We start from the raw sequence: 16,137 nt of genomic DNA, 5'->3' as shown, positions 1-16,137 counted from the left end.
ACAACTTTAGCTGGAAAGAGGAGTCTGTCAGATATAATCCAGGCAGGTGAAATGTTGAAAAGAAATCTGACATTGAGCTCAGGTCAGTTTTGAGTAAAATGCTTGAGGGGAAGAAACATGCAAGACAAAGGAACAACAAGAAATATATTTTTATAATTAATAAGGGGGCACCAGAGAAGGTGATTTTTTTTCTTTGTAAGAGAGAACAGTAAGATGGGAACCAATTGAAAATAAAGACAAATAGTAGAGTTAAAGCTTTTAGTAATCACAATGCAGAAAAAAACATTATTATTGGTATAGAAAAATACCTTCTTTTCCTTGTTTTCAGTTACTTCCCATTTATTTACTCACAGATTGTGATAGGGTTTGGCTCTGTGTCCCCACCCAAATCTCATGTTGATTTGTAATTCCCAGTGTTAAGGGAGGAACCTGGTGGGAGGTGATTAGATCATGGGGGCAAATTTCCTCCTTGCTGTTCTCATGATAGTAAGTGAGTTCTCAAGAGATCTGATGATATAAAAGTGTGTGGCACTTCCCCCTTCTCTCTCTCTTTCTCCTGCTCTAACACATGAATATGTGCTCACTTCCCCTTTGCCTTCTCCTGTGATTGTAAGTTTCCTGAGGCCTCCCAACCATGTTTCCTGTACAGCCTGTGGAACTGTGAGTCAACTAAACCTTTTTTTTTTTTAAATAAATTACCCCGTCTCAGGTAGTTCTTTATAGCAGTGTGAAAATGAACTAATACAGAAAATTGTCACCAGGAGTGGGGTATTGTTATAAAGATACCTGAAAATGTAGAAGCAGCTATGGAACTGAGTAACAGGCAGAGTTTGGAACAGTTTGGAGGGCTCAGAAGAAGACAGAAAGATGAGGGAATGTTTGGAACTTCCTAGAGACTTGTTGAATGGTTGTGACCAAAACGCTGATAGTCATATGGACAGTGAAGTCCAGACTGAGGTGGTTTCGGAAGCAGATGAGGAACTTATTGGGAACTGGAGTAAAAGTCACTCTTGCTATGCTTTAGCATATATAATATATAATTATATATGAGCATTATAAAAATTATTACTTTATATACATATATAATTATTATATAATTATATGTAATATAAATTTATTTATTTATATTACATAATTCATGTTTTTTGATATTTTAATTATATTTATAGTCCTTAAAAAATTTTTAGTGAGTTGCATAACACTGGGGTTAACCATCCTTTTCTATGTTTAATAGTCATGTGCTTTTTCTTTCTAATATTTGCATGTTCATATAATTTACACTTTTTTTATACATAACTTTTTGTGCCCATTTTTCTTACTGTTTTAAAAAAGCTTTTTGTGTGTTGAGGACAAATCTCATTCACAAACACAATTTTTCAAGAAATATAACTATTTTTAAATAGTGAACTTAATTTATATTATAAATCTTTATTTCTGTGGATGCCAAAAACTAAACTTTAAACAATGTATGGTTTCCCCTAGTTTTCTTCCCAGACATGAAATACAAGCTTTACTGGACACTAATGATTGCAAGCTTGTTGCTAAGGAACAAGATTTGACTAATTGACATGCTGTTACTTGACAGGTGAGGGTTTAAAGAAAATTGGAGCCAACATTTAAAAATTAAAATATTTCACTTTCGAAAAAGTGAAAACTTGCAGTTCTTGTTGAGAAGTCAGAATATCTGTCCTTATAGGGCCTACATTCTTGCATGAAAGCGATTGCCTTGAGCTAAGAGGCAGCTACCCATTTCAAAGGGTGCATGTGTGTCCAGTTTAATAGGGTTGTATCAGATTTATTTAAAAATTATGGAACATATATGTATGTGCATGTGTGTGTATGCACTTATTTTCCACATGTTTACATATACACCTATCAATAAATATGTAAGCATATATGCTATGTGCTTATAAAAGAATTTCCATTAGGATATAAATCACAACAAACTATTGTTATTATATACTCCTCCCTGTTATTATACACCTGCATATTTCACTCATTAATGTTACCAGTCTAGTTCCTGTAACTGTTTGAGTTTCCAATCTTTCCTAAACATTATGGAAAACATGCTCATAATAAGTAACCTCTTTAAAAATTGATAGTTTAAAATGTTATCATCTGGGAATTGTTAGTACAAGATATTCTTATATTAAGCATATATTATCCGGACTATGTTGACAGGAATCTTTTTGATCACCTGAGACAGTCTGTAACTGTCTGCCTTGTTTCATCCATTCATATCATTAAAAAAGTATTTATTTATTTTTTGTGCATATATAGTAGGTATATATATTTATGGGGTACATAAGATGTTTTGATATAGGCATGGAATGTAAAATAAGCACATCATGAAGAATGGGGAATCCATCCCCTCAAGCATTTATCCATTGAGTTGCAAACAATGCATTCATATCTTGTGGAATGTTTGCCTGGATGTTCTATTCACACTATTGGCCCTTTTGCACTTCCCAGGAGCAGAATTTGACACTATGAGCTTTGTCCTACCCTATCTGACAAACTTTTGTGAAGTTATGTATGTATATGTAAGATATATTTTTAATCCATATTTATGTTTTGAAATCTGTATCAACATGTTTGATAAATGAAAACAGTCTGAAGCTCAATTCTTTTCTTGAGTATGTGACATTTATCCCCTAGAAATCTTTTGTGCTACACAAGTAAAGAAATCACAGAGTAAAGGTGGTATGGAAAGGAAGGTATGCATTGTTTAATAGACAGACTGAGGTTGGAAGAAAAGAGAAATATAAATAAGTTATATGCATATATTATGTGCCAAGGAATGTTAGTGGTCTGCAAAGAACAATTAACTATGTTTCTACATCTCTGAGTTCTGAACTACTGAGAAATAGACCTAAAGAGCTAGATATGAAAATGGATGGCAATTATGGAAAACCTAATTGAAATTGCATAGGGAGACTATTAATTCTTATTGCCAGACACCAAATTGCTAAAGTGAAGTGGTTATGAGGTTTTAACCAATTTCATTCACAGTTATTTAAGTAACAGTGTTATAACTATTATGAAAAATTCTGTTTTTGTGGATCCAAGGCTAGGAAAAAGAAAACAAATATTTTCTATACATGCAGTGTTTCTGTTTTTCCCTGCTCAGGGTGGACAAATTGTAGTTACTATTTTAGATATTATGTACTTAACATTCTTGGACTGTTTTTTTTAATTTTATTTTTAATTTTTATAAGTACAGATTAGGTGTATATATTTTGTTTTTTGATTTTGCACCATCTCTTACTTGGTATGGACTTAGTGTATGGCATGCAGGAGCTGTTTTCTGCAGAGGGAAAAGCTGACATACCTCTGGCTTATAAAAAGTTTATAACAATATGTGTTTATAAATTGCTTACTTTGAGATGGACAGGTGAAAGGCACTATATAAAATTGCCAAATATTATTATCTGTCTAAATGTAGCTGAGTGAACAAATCTTTTTAATGCCCATTTTAATGACACAGTTGTTCCATATGGTGGACTTCAGATGGATAAAAAAATCCAGAGTTAGTACATTCCCTGGAGAGAACCAGATTGTCCAGGTGTGCCATATTTTAAACTCAGGGTAGAATTAAGAGGCACAGCTTTTCAAAGTTCAGGCCCAAACAGCAACTCACATCAATTTAATTTCTCTGTTGTTTCAGACAACACAGGGCTCTTTAGTTAATGAAACAAAACCATGTATTATATACTGAAAAGGTGGTCCTAATCATTTAATGTGTTTGAGTCAGCATCGATTTTAGTAAGAGGAAGTCCCTGGAGCTGAGGTTGAGTTATTTGCATAATTTTTCTTAAGTTTCTTAAAGACTCAGACTGGCTTCTTTCTGGTGATTCCATGAAGATGGTGTCCCCCAGAGAGGTCTTTGGTAGCAATTTTTAGATCTTGAAGTGTTTTTTCCATTGTGGTTCAGAGCTTTTCATGGCCTTTAGTTTGACAGATAGAACAATGAGGCACAGGCACCAAGGTCTGCCAACCTCAGAAATTATGGTACATTCAGAAAATAGATTTTATTTTAAGACGAGCCTAATTATTACTGAGACAGAGTCCTTTTTCCTCTTTCCTGTTGTATTTCTTGTTGAAGTTGATTCTGCTTTTTTCAATTGATTTAAACTTTCTCTTGCAAAATAACTCAAATGTTGAATGCAGTGTCTTGTGGAAGCCTGACACCATTAAGGAATGGAAGAGGAAAGTCTAAGTAAGACAGTGCCACCAAGATGCTTGCTCTTGGATGTGCTGGTGGAAGGGTCTACTTAGCTTGGTGGGTTTACCTCTTAACTGTTCCAATAGTTAAGGCATAGACAAAATGAGGACAATGTGGACCATGTTGACCCCAAATCATGTGTACAGGTGACATTCTCAAGCCTAGGTAGCAAATGAGTGCTTTGAGCACAGAGAAGACGGGAAGAGAGTACAGACCTTGGAATATGATCCAACCCACCTAATTTCTTGTCTTGATTCTCAACTAGAAAAAAAATAGTCTTTGTTCTCCTTTTAATAACTACTGTGTACTAACTTTGTGTACAGTTTACAAAGTCAGATATCTTAAACCCAATCTGAGGCTCAAGAGGAAGGTTGTTATTATTAGAAGCTACAGACTAGGAGAAAAGGCTTTACAAAGCTGGGTCTTGGACCTCTGGAAAGAGCCCCGTCTAGTACCTTGAAGGGGTGCAACACGAGACTGATTTTAGGAGTGGAAAATAACTGGAAACTGGAAATAACTGCCATTTCCAAAGCGAAGGGCTGTAGCTGGGGTGATGCCGACTAGAACAGTGAGCAAACAGGAAGAAGCATGCCCCTTCTGCCTCTTGATGTTTTCTGTCACTCCCATTAGTAGAACACAGTAGGAAGCTAGCTAGCCAAGGAGAAAGGATGTTTGTAGAGTCCCATGCCCAGCATCCCAAAGCTTAACATAGAAAGGTGGGTTAGGAGCCAAAAGACATAGTACATCCCCCCCATCCTTTTTTTAACTTTTGTTTTAGGTTCAGGGGTACATATGTAGGTTTGTTATATAAGTAAATTGTGTGTCACAGGGGTTTGGTATACAGATTATTTTACCAGGTAATAAGCATAGTACCTGATTAGGTTGTTTTTCAATCCTCAACTTCCTCCCTCTCTCCACCCTCAAGTAGGCCCTGTGTCTGTTGTTCCCCTCTTTGTGTCCATATGTATGCAATATTTAGCTTCCACTTATAAGTGAGAACATGTGGTATTTGATTTTCTGTTACTGCATTAATTTGCTTAAGATAATGGTCTCCAACTCTACCAATGTCCTTTGCGGCAACATAGATGGAAAATAGTAGAAAACAAAAGTTCTCACCAAAAAAAAAAAAGAAAAAGAAAAAAAGGCGGAGGGCGGAGGAGGAGGAAGGGGAGGGAGCTTGTTTTGTTTTTAAATAGAACTGAAGAAACACATTGAAAAATCAGGAGAAGATATCCAACCCTTTTTGCAAGGCAAAGCCCTCCGTTATTTCTGCCTCTGTAGTTTTTGTTTTGAATTCTTTTTTTCTCTTCTGGGTGCTGATACTTCTCTCCTTCCTTACATTGTTAGTGTTTTATTATGGTTTTTTTTTTTTTTTTAGTTTGTTTAAACTTGTGTCACTACCTCAGTTTGCCCCCATGTCCCTTACACACAAGCAAAATACCCCTTCAGTGGAGGGAAGAATTGGCAAGTGACTGCTATGCTCCATGACTCACGCAACAGTCTCTGCCTTGCCCAATGGCTTATGTTGGAGATGTCAGTATAATGGACAGGGAGTCCAAATACCCTTTCCATTTCAGTGCACCTAAGGTGTCCTTCTCATTCATGAAGACAGGGAGATGCTGGTCTTTTACCCTGCATTATGGAGTTTGACCTGGTAGTAATGGTCCTCGCTTTGCTGACCTTGGCTTTTCTGCCATGCTCCAGACACTCCTGCAGCTCCAGCTTACATTCACGGTGAATGCCAATGGCCTGCTCTTACTGGGAAGGTTACCACAGATGTAGCAGTTCTGGTGTGCAGCTGACACTTCTTTGGCATTAATCATCATGGAATTCAAATAAAAAAATTGTGAGATGTCTCTCTTTTGACTAGTGCCCATGGCCACCACACTCTCAAGGAGCCACAAGAAGGGTGATCATCTCCCTCCTTGGGCTGTGCATGATGCATAGGTGAGAAAACTCAAAGAACTGCTGGCCAGTGCCCTGGTAGGGTCCTTCGTGGGCAGGGTTGACAATGGAGAGGTCATTGCAGAGAATGGGCCCCACTCCTGGTTGTGCTTCTGTATGATGGTTCGGGTATCCCTGATGTGCGTGATCCTCCCCTGGTGCCACAGCATGCCCACCATAATGGCGTCCTCACACACCTCTGAGACATGTAGTGATCTACCTAAATGCCCAAGCCATTCAGCACCAGGAGCCTCATATCAATCCCATCAAAAAGAGACAGCACCTGGATGGGCGGCTTCCTTTTCTCAGCTGGGACAGGCGAGTAGACTTCCAGAGGGTCAAGTTCCTGGTTAGGGTTATTGGGGAAGAACATCTGGAGCTGAGAGGGCCAGTCATCCCACCACTGCAGCAGCTCACAGGTGCCCTTGGTTCACACATGTAGCAGTTCCAGGGATCTTCCTTAATGGTCACCTGGGCAACCTCTGGCCCAACCAAGAGGTCTATACACTCCACACAAAAGCACCTGCAGCAGTTGTTCCAGCACATGAGCACCTCGTGCCCACAGCAGCAGATGGTGCAGCAGAACTGATAGCCTTCTTCATCATACTGGTATGCATATTCCAGCAAGCAGTTCTTGCAATGTCGTTATATTCCTAGCATGAAGAGGGGCTGTTCCAGAGTGACATTGAGGCTCTCACAAGAGACACAAAGGTCCTTGATGTTCTGGCACTTCTTCCTCACCTTGTACACTAACTACTCTTCTGTGTTCATCAACAGTCTCCTTGATGTCGAGCTTCTTTTTTTTATTTTTTTTTTGAAACAGAGTCTTGCTCTGTCACCAGGCTGGAGTGCAATGGTGCTATCTCGGCTCACTGTAACCTCCGACTCCCTGGTTCAAGTGATTCTCCTGCCTCAGCCTCCCCAGTAGTTGGGATTACAGGCACATACCACCACGTCCAGATATTTTGGTACTTTTTAGTAGAGACGGGGTTTCACCATGTTGGCCAAGATGGTCTTGATCTCCTGACGTCGTGATCCGCCCACCTCAGCCTCCCAAGGTGCTGGGATTACAGGTGTGAGCTACTGTGCTCGGTCCCATGTTGAGCTTCTTAGCTGTGCTCTTTCGGGGCTCTTTGGCTGGTGGGGGTGGTGCCTAAGCAGTTGCCTCAGGGTCACCCCTCACGTGTGCATAAACTTCTTTGCTGGGATTCTTCTCCTCTTCTTGTAGTTCCAGTCTCTTGGGGGCAGAAGGCTGGAACCCCCCAAAGGTCCATCTGAATATCTGCTTGCTCTGCACCTCTGTATCCTTGGCAGTGTCACTCTCATCGCTGTCATAGCTCTCTGGGAACAGCTCCCCTGTACACTGCTGGCCACCGGCAGGACTTCGTAGATGGCTTTGTGGTACATGAGCTGCTTGTTGTATTATAGGTGGTCTGGTGGAACACACTGCAAAAGGAGCTCAGTGGTATCAGCTTCTCTACACACAGCACTGAGAACTCACCTCTCCAAGCCACATGACACAGTGGGTGCCTTCAGCTGCTCGGCTCTGGCCTGTCATCCACCAAGACACAATGCGGCCACCAGGAGAAGCCCTGCAGTTTTCCTCACACCAGCTCCCCATTGCCAAAGCCCCAGCTGTCTTTGTCACCTGCTTTGATGTACTTCATCGTCACCTGCTTTGATGTACTTGTTCCCAGCCTCAGTCCCCACAGGCTCAGGTGTGGTAACGACAGTGGGGGATGTGGGTTGCTGGGCTGCCGCACAGCAGCAGGGCTGGCCTCCTCCACCTTTGCAGACTCCTTTGAGCCCTAGTTTTCTTGCATAGCATTCATTACTGCAGTGACCTTGGCCTTTCTTCTCAGCCCATGAGGCCAGGTGTAGCCCTCTGAGGTCCAGCTCAGCATCTTCAGCATTTTTTACTTGGAATTCCACATCCAATTAGTTGCCAAGTCCTTTCAATTTCACCCCTATGAGATGCGATGCCTTTTTTTTTCTTTCTAGCTGATACTACTCTCATTTAAACCTTTATTACTTCTTGTCTAACTCATTTCAGAAGCCTCCTAATGGGTCTCCGCTCTTGCTCCTACCTTTTCCCTTATTAATCCAGATGAATCCTCTCAGATGATTGCTCTGATTATGACTCTCTCCTGACCCAGATACCGGGATGAAGTCAAAATTCCTTGGCATAGCTCTCAAGGCTTTTCACAACCTCATCATCCAACTTTTCAGACATGGCTAAAAGATATGAGATTATGGATATGTAAATTTGCTTGGATGTGGTTAACCACTATATATAAGTGTATGCAACCACTATGTGTAGGTTTCCAAACATCATTTGTACAGCTCAAATATATATATACAATAAAGCAAAGCAAAACGGGCTTACCTTAAAGAATCTTCATCCTATAACCTCTACATACCTAGCTCTACTCAGGACTTCTGACTTGCCAAAGGCCTCTAAATTATTCTTTCCTCTGGGCCCATGGTCATTTAGCTTCTGCCCTGAATGCATTTCTCACCTTCACTTGATGCTTCAAGACCTTACTTAAATGTTATTTACTTCCATGAAGAAAGTCTTGGAACTTATCATAGACTCAGTACAGTTCATTGCAAAGCTTTAGAAAACTTACTAAGCACTTAGTTAATCTGCAAGGCCCTATTAAAGTTATCATTTTCAACAGATACATTATTTTAAAATGCAGTAAGTTTTTAGAAGTCAATGAATTTTTGGAAGGGAAAAGAATTTGTGATTTTCTTTTCCTTTTAGTATATGCTTTATATACTTCCACCTTTATCTTTTCTTTTTCTTAAAGATATCAGTGGAAGTATATAAAACATACTATATATGTATACAAAGTATATAAAGAATAGCTCCTGCAGAAATGATGAGGATGGTGATGACGATGATTGCTCAAATTTATTGAGCACTTACTATATGGTAAGCACTAACTTAGTTAACTTGCCCTTAACTTGTGTGAGCTTGTTTGATTCGTACAACCCCCCAGTGAAGTTCATACTACGTGATTCCCATTCCACAGCTAAGGATCTTGAAGACAGGAAGCCTAAATCATATGCCCAGCTGATATATGTTGGGTCCAGAATTTAAATCAGGGAGTCTGTCTTCAGAGCCCATGCCACTGACCCTTAAATAGCACCTTATAATGAAATTGCATATATATTTCCAAATTTATCTTTTCTTCTTCTTAAATATAAAAGTGGAAGTATATTAAACATATACTAAAAGGGCCATCAATAATTCTTTCCTGTCAGGAAATCAGTGAAAACTCTATCTATCTATCTATCTATCTATCTATCTATCTATCTATCTATCTATCTAATCTATCATCTATCTATATCTATCTATCATCTATCTATCTATATTCTTAAACCCAAAGAAGACACTTTACTTAGAAGTAGGGGCAATTTACAGAAATCTGAGGCACAGATTCCATACCTGAAACCGAGAATGTACTTAAAGGAAATATTGACAGGAGGAAGCGCAAATGCAGAGGAACTGACACATTAACCAGAAGTTAAATGATAGAGACACGGGCATGATTATATATACATATATATCAGCTAATGGAATGTGCGAACAAGGTAATATAATCATTGGGCATGAAATAGATGCAACTTAAGGCTTTTCAATAAAGCTTTGTTAGGGGATAACCCAAGAATACTCCAGAAGAGGGGGAAAGAGACATTGAACAAATTTTAGAGGCAATATTGAACAAGTGAAAATAACTTAAAAAATCACAGATAGCTGAGTTTTACCTAAGATTTACTCAGGAATGTGGAATTCAGAAAATAAAGTAGAGAAGAGAGATTTCTTAAAATTAAATGGTTTATTAAAATGAAATCAATTTCTTGTGAAGTTGGAACTAGGGAGTCTCAGATGCAATGGATAACTCCTGCTAAAATGATGAGGATGGTGATGATAATGCTTGCTAAAATTTATTGGGCACTTACTGTGTGTCAGGCACTAACTTAACTAACTTGCTCTTGACTTGCGTGAGCTTGTTTGATTTGTACACCTCAGTGAAGCTCATTTTACATGATCCCCATTTCACAGGAAAAAATCCTGAAACAGGAAGTCTAAGTCATATGCCCAGCTGATACTTACTGGGTCCAGAATTCAAATCAGGGAGAGTCTGGCTCCAGAGCCCATGCTATTGACCCCAAAATAGCACCTTACAATACAAAGAAAGGACAGATTCTTAGAAGTAGTGGGTTTATTGACAGAGGAAGTAAGCCTCTTCTACAGGTTTCTAACATAACTTTGAAATGAAATAAGGGTCATGGGGCAAGGGAAATTGACAAAGGTGATGACGCAAGTCCTATTAACTAGTTTGTTACTGAGAGGGGCGGGGAGGACATGTGAGTCCTGAGAGCTCCCCCTGAACAATGCTGCCTTCAGTCCAAATTATTGCTGAATGAAGGGGAGGGGCAGAGTGGCTAGGTGATCAAAGGCCCTTCAGAGAAGGAGGTGGAATGGCAGCCACGGGCCCTTCTCTGTCTCCAGAAGTTCACTGTACTGCATTTAATAATTGCTTCCCATTATTGCCTCACTGTCTGTTCCAAATAAATCTACCTGATTGGGATGGATTTGGTGTGGGAATATCTGTTCCAGCCTATTAGCCAGCACCTTTACTGAGATTTCCCTGTCCACATTTATTAAGGAGATTGGGCGATAATTCAGGCTGGGTTCAGGTTCTCCTCCTGGTTTAAGAATTACAAAAATTAGTGTTGATTGTAGGCCCAAAAGTCATCATTTTGTTTTCAGCTCATTCTTGTCCCTTCTTAGCAATGGAGGCACAAGTACCTTGCTTTGGGGTATGAAACCAGATTATCAAACATCAGGACTCTTGGTGCATTTCAGAGAGTGACAACTTTTAGGGGGCAAATTTTCATCTTTTCACTTTGATCTTGCCCTCTGAAAGTGGCTGTGTTTCTGGCTATACTTGTAGCTTCAGTCATTCCCAAGCAGACCCTTTAAAAATAACCCGATAGAGCCTAAGGAGGGAGCATCAGTGACTTTCCTTGGCACTACTTGTTGGTTTAGGAGACTTTTTCTCTTTTAATGAGTTAATGTCAAAAAATGAACATGGAGTTGGAGTCTTCCCATGTCCCATTTTCTACTTCACTTTGGGAAGCAGGATAATATAGAAAAAGCTCTCTGTTCTTCTCAAAAATGGAATCTTCACACTGCCAGCTACTCTGCTAGTTGCAGACATGTTTCTGGGTCTCCCCAAGTCCTAAACTCACCACAAGTGCATGATCCAGCCACCAAAGAGCAGTTCTTTTGTTCTAGGAGTCACTGTCTCATTTGTTGTTGATGGTATTGCTATTAAGCTCTTAATATGGGCCAGACACTTGTAAGCACTTTATCTGCAGTAACCATTTAGTATTCACAAAAACCCTTTTAGTAAGTACAATTATTGGTCATCCCACTTAGTAGAGACGAAAGCTAAGACTTAAAGAGACTAAATACTTACCCAGTGCCATGCAGTCAGTAAGCTGAGACTCAAGCACAGATCCATCAGACCCCAGTACTGGTGCTCAATTCATTCTCCTCTTCCACCTTTTAGTCCTTAACCATCACGGCACAATGTAGGGGTCAGCAGAATGCCATCAGCACAGAAGATAAGGAGAGTGGAAAAGAGCAATAGGGTGGATTCAAGGCCATGGCCTCGGGAAGACTTTTGAAGTGTAGAAGATAATTTGGCCACACTGGCTGTGTGCTAATGCTTGAAGACAACTAGTCAATCAACATTTTCAGAGGCAGCTGCAGAGGCATCCAGCTCTAAGAGGTAGCAACTGAAGGCTGGACTGTTTCTACCCATCTCACTTAACCCTTACAAAGCCACCCCCAACACCATTCCCATTTTACTAATGGAGAAACCAGGCTGAAGTAGTTATCTTATCTACCAGAGGTCACAAAGTTAGAAATTGTCAGGGCAGGTATGTCAGCCCAGCTGGAGACACAAGGTCAGAAGGAAGAAAGTGGAATGTGACCAGCATATTCATCCTGAAATCATTTGGGGAAAGATTTCTATATAAAGAGAGATAATGCACAGAAACAGCATGGAATCTGCCTCTCCCTTTCTCTGTGTCTGTTACTTTCTCTCTTTCTCTTCCTCTCTGCCTCTGACCTCCTGCCCCTGTCTCTTCCCTACACACACACACAGCCCTAGTGCAGTTGAAAAGGAAAAACAAACAAACAAACAAAAAAACTGAAACAATGAGATTTTTAAGGAGGAAAACCAAGCAGTATTACTGTATTACTTTTCAACTTGTTTAATTCTTGAGATCCTATCTAGTAAAGTGAGAGAGGTTAGTATGCTTTATCTAGAAAGACCATTAGTGGCTGGGTGCGGTGGCTCACGCCGGAAATCCCAGCATTTTGGGAGGCCGAGGCGGGAGGTCAGAAGTTCAAGACCATCCTGCCCAACATGGTGAAACCCTGTCTCTACTAAAAATACAAAAATTAGCCAGGCGTGGCAGCAGGCACCTGTAATCCCAGCTACTCAGAAGACTGAGGCAGAGAATTGCTTGAACCTAGGAGGCAGAGGTTGCAATGAACCAAGATCACACCACTTGCACTCCAGTCTGGGCAACAGAGCGAGACTCTATCTCAAAAAAAAAAAAAAAAAAAAAGAAACACCATTAGTGATTTAGTTGTAATTTTGATAGTGGGTCTACTTTTTGATTCCTTAAATATGTTAGAATTATCAGTGGTATGTATGTGATCCTACATAATGTAAAAGTCATATTTAATTAAATTAATGTAAGTGAAATAGTTCAGTTGGCTTATCTTGTTCATTTTCTCTAACTAAATATCAGCTTACACTAAAAATTTTATTAATCACAGTAATGAGAATTTTTATATTAAATATATATATTACATTTAGTTTAAACGTTAATAGTCTACATTATTTTAATAAATTGTACTAAGGGAGTATATATGGACTAAGTCTCTCATGCAGATTTTATTGGTTGCTGCATAGTTAATAGACACTAATGTGATCAGAGCCTGGATGTGATCATAAGATCAGTAGTTAAAATGATTGAAATATAAATTAGGAGCTGGAATAATTGTTTGTTAGAAGCTCAGATAATAACTGTTTGGTAATGCTCAGAGGGTTGGAGAAATAAAACATTGAAATGTGCAGCAGTAGCAGGGGAAAGAAACATTTTGAGGCAGACAAAGCCACGGCATGCTTTTCTGCTAATTGCTCCTGTCTTTCTCTCTTGCTCCATGGAGGCCTGACGCACACCTCTGCCCTCCCTTATCTCGCCCCTCTGGATTCCTGAGTGGCCTGCTACTCCACTTCTGTCTTTCTCTGTTCCTGGCTTCTTTACTCACAGTCTGTAAGTCCTCACTGATGATGACAAACACCATGCTATCATCTTACCGTTAACATGTCTGATTCTTTGAGAACTGGTAGAAAAAGCACCCTTGTTTCTCGTGGGCTAGAATCCTCTTTCTTCTAGGTCAGGGTTGGCACATCTTTCCTGTCAGGGGCTCTCGTTGATGCTAAAATATTTTAAGCTTTATGGCTAATACAATTCTCATTGGAACGGTTCAACTCTACTCTTATGGGTTTAGAAAGCAGCCACTAGACAACAGTATGGAAATGGGTATGGCTGTGTGACAGTAAAACTTTACAAGAGCAGACATCAAGCTGAATTTGGCCTACTTGCCATAGTTTGCCACCTCCTGTTCTAAGTTGTCTAATGTGTTGACTCAAAGACACATTTAGCTTTTTCTCTTAAGGGGAAATTCTCCGTTGAAATGTCATTCTCAACAATGGGGTTATAATAAATTTCTTATACTTGTGTGTGTGCTGTGCATTCCTGACAAGGTGAAATGGGCAATTCTTAATAAAATAGAAGCAATCTACACTCCATGCCCTGATAAGCCTGGAGGTTAATTTTAAAAGAGTGAGATTGTATTTAAAAGACGAAATCAACTTTTCTGTCTTATGTAGCAATGAAGACTTTCTCCAGATTTGATGGTGAACAGGCCTAATCCTGAAGACAGACTTTTTGGGTAATTTTGATAGTGAATTTTCCTATCTGGACTTTTGCCTTTTTCTCCTAAATTCTTGATAGAATTACTGGAAAACCATTTTTCTCTTTATGGAGACCTTGCCTCCTCCCTATCCTCTACACTCCAATTAATTCTCCTGCCTCCTTCATCTTTTAGGAAATGTTTCTTGCTGGTCTGACTGGAAAAGTTCAGGCTTGTTTTCCATGGGGGTTTTGGTGCACATGAGCAATGTGTCCTCTCAATCTCTTGATGACTGAGCAGACACATTAAGGCAGTTAGGGATTTCTGACAGCAATCTACATTACACTTCAAAGTCTCTGACAGCGACTTTTGCATAAAGGGCCCCTGATTTCCTTTTCTTCCACTCAACTGGAAACTGTATAATTTTAACATAGTTTTCTCTTAATCTCTTCCCCAGATCAACTATTTCAACTTTTGACTTCAATTACTCATTTTCAATGCTTGCGTGTGTTAAATTCATTAATTTCTATTAAATTCCCTTAATTTACTCACTATGGGCAAAGCACTATGAAAGACAATGTTGATGGAGACAAAGATTTAAGATACCTTCTGCCCTTGAGGCACTAATCATTAACCTGAAATATAAAGTTGCATGCGGTAAGCCCTAAATGAGTGGCATAAAGGAAGTTGGTAAAGTTTAAGGGACGTAAAGGTTGTTGTTCTAGGGGCTAGAGTGTACTAGAGGAAATTTTGCTCTGTAGTATCCGTGCTGCTTACATGTCAAGAGTACCCAACTTGCTTTGGGGTTACCATACCTCTTTACTCTTAGCCCATTTACTCACGATGGCACTGACTTTATTCCCAGGGGTATCTCATGTTCCAAGCCAAGATAATGCTCCCAGTCCACCCACCTGACCAAGCTGGGTTTACTAATAATCATAAAACCCTAACCTGGATCTCAAATTTTTTCTTTGTGCCACCCAAGAGGCAGTTTCCCTCTTCTGTTATACTGGGTTTTTGTGACAAAGGAGTCTTGAAGCTATTGTGGGCCACCATGCAGATCCTCAAATATAGCCAACACGAAGCAGACTGGTGAGGACCTGAGTCCTGCTGACATAATTTCAGGTCTACATTAGTCTGGAACTGAAGCTAAACCAGACTCTTCATCTTCCTGAGCCATATATCTTTTAGCTTAAGCCAGTTTAAGTTGAGGTTTCTGCTACTTGCAACAGAAATGTTGATAAAGCATATGGCAGTGGGACTTGGACTTGAATGAGGAGAGTATCTTCACAGGTAAGGATGGGATCATGGCTTCCAAACATTTTTATTTACCTACAAACTTCTGTATCTTACAGTGTTGAATACAGTTTTCAAGTTGGGTTAAAATACTGATTCAAAAGATGCTGGAGTTGGAAGCACTCTCTGTGTTCGTCACATTGCCCTCAGACACTTACATCATTGTAGGAATAAAAAATAGTCAAAACTGGAAAGGGCATGTCTGAGCATTTTAACATATTTCCTGCTGGAACCCACTCACATTCCCTGGTGGCATCTCCACTGGCAATATACATTGCACTTCAAAGTCTCTATAGTTGGCTTACTTTTTCACCTGGCATTTCTGGGCGTCCAACCTCATGGGGTTTCTTAGCAGAAAATTGCTATTTTTATCCCTCTGTGGATGTATGAGAGGAGAGAAGAAAATTAACATTTTTGGAAATCCACTATGTATCTCAAGTTATAAAGTATCTCATTTAATGTTTGCCATAACTCTAAACAGAAATTACTATTATTCTCTTTAATGATGAAGAAAGACTTGAAGGGCTTATTTAACTTAGCAAGATTGCATAGCAAGTCCACTGAAAGATCAGGATTTGAATCTAGGTACTGTTGACTCCAAAGCCCTTACTGATTGCTTTACATCATGCTGATAGCACTTTCTACATTATCCCTGGCT

General features: G+C 39.7%; 1 long non-coding RNA gene and 1 pseudogene across 9 annotated transcripts in view; one reads left to right on the top strand and one right to left on the bottom strand.

Moving 5' to 3' along the window:
* Positions 1–16,137, top strand: part of LOC104005001 (uncharacterized) — a 556,115-nt gene that overhangs the window by 124,863 nt on the left and 415,115 nt on the right. The window lies entirely within an intron of this gene.
* On the bottom strand, positions 5,648–8,019 carry LOC470389 (DNA (cytosine-5)-methyltransferase 3A-like; annotated as a pseudogene).

This window comes from Pan troglodytes, chromosome 12 (genome assembly GCF_028858775.2).
Source record: "Pan troglodytes isolate AG18354 chromosome 12, NHGRI_mPanTro3-v2.0_pri, whole genome shotgun sequence".
In the NCBI taxonomy this organism is placed as follows: Eukaryota; Metazoa; Chordata; class Mammalia; order Primates; family Hominidae; genus Pan; species Pan troglodytes.
Note: the sequence above shows the minus strand (reverse complement) of the source record. Positions and strands in the feature narration are given on the sequence as shown.